The sequence below is a fragment of the Phascolarctos cinereus genome, unplaced genomic scaffold (assembly GCF_003287225.1).
Source record: "Phascolarctos cinereus isolate Bilbo 61053 unplaced genomic scaffold, phaCin_HiC Scaffold_4;HRSCAF=312, whole genome shotgun sequence".
Classification (NCBI taxonomy): Eukaryota; Metazoa; Chordata; class Mammalia; order Diprotodontia; family Phascolarctidae; genus Phascolarctos; species Phascolarctos cinereus.
In genome coordinates, this window is record NW_027555847.1 from 304,113,448 (window position 1) to 304,117,216 (window position 3,769).

The 3,769-nt window shown below is 37.3% G+C and overlaps 1 pseudogene; it reads right to left on the bottom strand.

Annotated features, from left to right (window-relative positions):
- Window positions 1-506: 506 nt before the first annotated feature.
- Window positions 507-2,410, bottom strand: LOC110222221 (heat shock cognate 71 kDa protein-like; annotated as a pseudogene).
- Between the last annotated feature and the right edge of the window lie 1,359 nt (window positions 2,411-3,769).

A 3,769-nucleotide genomic window follows, 5' to 3' on the forward strand; every position in this document is an offset into this window, starting at 1 on the left:
ATTTATTTTCACCACAAAGAGCCTAGCAATTGCTTCTTCCCAGTTCAGGGTGTTACAATTCTTTCTATTGCATTTCATTCCATTAAATAAATCATCAAACATATATTAAGTAGTATGTGCAGAACTCAGTGGCAGAATCTGGGGGAAGCAAAAGTTTTAGATAGAACAGTCCCTTCATGGAACTTACAGTTTAGTTTGCTTCAGTAGAATACTTACCCTTTCAATAGTATGTTAATTCCAAGTAGCAGGGCAATGTTTCTTTTTTTATGGTGACAATTCTAAATAGATTTTATTCTCCAGGACAAGAATTACATTTCCCCTTGCTTACATTACAGATAAAGTGCAATGTTGTTACCTTTTCTCCCTCTGCACACATTCAAGTATTCAGAATACCCAGATTTACACAGGAGCTTAAATGTTACTTTTAAACTGCTATTGCCTTGGTTACAAATTTGAGTTCTTCAATTTTTGGAAAGCTATATGGAATGCTCTTTCTTCTGGTGTGTTTAGTCGACCTCTTCAGTGGTGAGTCCAGAAGAAGCACTGCCAGATGAGGCTGCTTCATCCCCTGGGAACCCACCATGCATACCTCCTGGCATGCCCTTACACTTTCGTACAGCTTAGTAATGGTGAGGTTGCAGACCTCCAATTCTTTCTGCTGATTCTCAAATTCTTCCTTCTCTGTAGTCTAGTTCTTATCCAGCCAGTTGATTATTTCATTACATTTGTCAGTGATCTTCTTTTTGTATTTTGTCTTGCAGTTTTTCCTCCTCTATGGTAGCTTTCATGTGGAAAGATTCCACATTCAATTCAATATCTAGTAAGATTCAACATTCAATATTCAATAAGATTTAAGAGAATTCTTGGAAAACACCTTCTTTCTCTGCTTCTCATCCTCAATCTTGTGTTTCTCAGCCTCCTGGACCAGATGACCTTTATTATTGATGATGGCGATCTTTTTCTCCTTTCCTGTGCTCTTATCCACAGCAGAAAAATTGAGAATGTCATTTGCATCAATGTCAAATATTACTCCAATCTGAGGAATACCCCTGGGTGCTGGGGGATTCATGTGAGTTCAAACTTGACAAGCAGATTGTTATCTTTTGTCACTGCTCTCTCACATTCATAAACCTGAATAGGCACACTGGAACTGTTGTCTGAATAGGTGGTAAAGGTCTGTAATCTGCTTGGTGGGGGTGGTGGTATTGTATTTGATCAGAACTGTCATAACTCCCCCAGCAGTTTCAATTCCAAGGGAAAGAGGAATGCCATCCAACAGCAGCAAGTCCTGCACATTCTCAGATTTCTCTTCAGATAAAATGGCAGCCTGGATAGCTGCACCATAGGCAACAGCATCATCGGGATTGATACTGTGGTTGAACTCTTTGCCATTCAGAAACTTCTGGAGTTTGAACATGCGAGTGGAACTACCCACCAGGACAATGTCATGAATCTGTGATTTATCTAGCTTGTCATCTCTTAAGTCTTTTATCCACAGTGTCTAGTGTCCCATGGAAGACATTCAGCTCTTTGAAATGGGCTCAGGTGATTGATGTATAGAAGTCAATACCTTCAAAGTGGGATTTGGTCTCAATACTGGCTTGGGTACTGGAAGAGAGAGTGTTGCTTGCATGTTCACAAGTGGTGTGCAGATGATGAACAGCTCTCTTATTCTCACTGATGTCCTTGTTCTGCTTTCATTTGAATTTGGCAATGAAATAGCTGATCATGTGGTTGTCAAAGTCCTTCCCACCCAAGTAGATGTCCCTAGCTGTTGACTTGACCTCAAACATGCCATCTTCAATAGTAATAATGAAGTAACAGCTTAAAAGTCAAAGATCAACACATTTCTCTCAGCATCAACCTTTATGTCCAGACCATAAGCAATAGCAACAACAGTTGGCTCGTTGACGTTTCAGAGCACAATGAGACAAGCAATGGTTCCATCATCTTTAGTGGTCAAGCATTGGGAATTGTCGAAATAGGTTAGTACTGTGACCACAGCATTTGTGACAATCTTCCCAAGGTAAGCTTCAGCAACTTCTTTCATCTTGGTTAAGACCATAGAAGATACTTCTTCTGGATAGAAAATTTTGGTCTCTCATTTCTACTCCATTTGGATCTTTGGCCTTCCTGTGTCATTCACCTCTGTGAAAGGTCAACGCTTCATGTCTGATTGTATAACAGCATCATCAAATCTGTGACCAATCAGACATTTTGCATCAAAAACTGTGTTGGTGAGGTTCATTGCACCTTGATTCTTCACAGCATAATCAATTAAACACTGTGTTGGTGAAGGCAACCTGTTTCCTTGGCCATTAGCAGTGATCTCTGCTTTTCCCTTTTAGTAGACTACTACATAGGCATAAGTGATGCCAAGATCAATGCCAACTGTGAGTCCCTTTGACATGGTTGCTGGAGAGTCAGGGGGTCATAGCTGACTGCTGTGGAGGAAGAAGGGCTGCTGCTGAGTTGAGTACCAATTTTGCCATTTTTCTTGTAGCACAGTGGTTGGCACATAACAGAGACCTTGAATACCACTGTTCTAGTGTAAAGAAATCTTTTAAAACTCTTATCTTTGTTATGTAATCTGTTAACTTGCCTCTGAGTTTTGTTAATATTTTGAATGTCACCTATCTCTTCATTCTAGTGACTGATGAGAAAAAAAAAAGTGGAAGAGGACTAGGCCAAGGACAGAGTAAAAGCCATTTACTTAGAATTTTCCCTCAACTCTAACATAAATTCATGAAACCTTAATTTTTGGCTCTGGTTGTCCAACCAATTCCAAATCTCCTTACCTGTATTATCTTCTAAATCAGGTGGGCTAGTGTGTCGCCAATTTTACAGAACTTGCACTTGTGATCACACATGCATTCCTGAGTTTTCTGATTGTGGGCCTTAATATTTCAGGGCACAATAAAATATTGCACTAGGAGTAAAAACAATAAAACAAACACAATTTTGAGAACCAATTACCTAGCCTATTTCTTACCTAAGGACATTATGAGAAATTCTGTCAAATTCATATTTGAAATCCATGATGATATTGAGTTCACTATTTGGACTGACAAGGAAAATGCCATTCCACTTAGGCTATGATATCACAGGACATTTGGCTATTTGATTTAATCAATATATATACATATACATATACATATACACATACACATACATATACATATACATATACATATACATATACATATACGTATACGTATACGTATACGTATACGTATACGTATACGTATACATATACATATACATATACATATACATATACATATACATATACATATACGTATACATATACGTATACATATACGTATACATATACGTATACATATGCGTATACATAGACATATACATATACGCATGCATACACATATACATATACGTATGCATACGCATATACATGCACGTATACATACACATATACATATACGCATGCATACGCATATACATGTACGTATGCATGTACATATACATATACATGTACAAGTACATGTACATATACATACACATACGCATACGCATACGCATACGCATACGCATACGCATACGCATACGTATACGCATACGCATACGCATACGCATACGCATACACATACACATACACATATACATATACATATACATATACATATACATATACATATACATATACATATACATATACATATACATATACATATACATATACATGTACATGTATATATACATACACATATACATATACATATACATATACATATACATATACATATACATA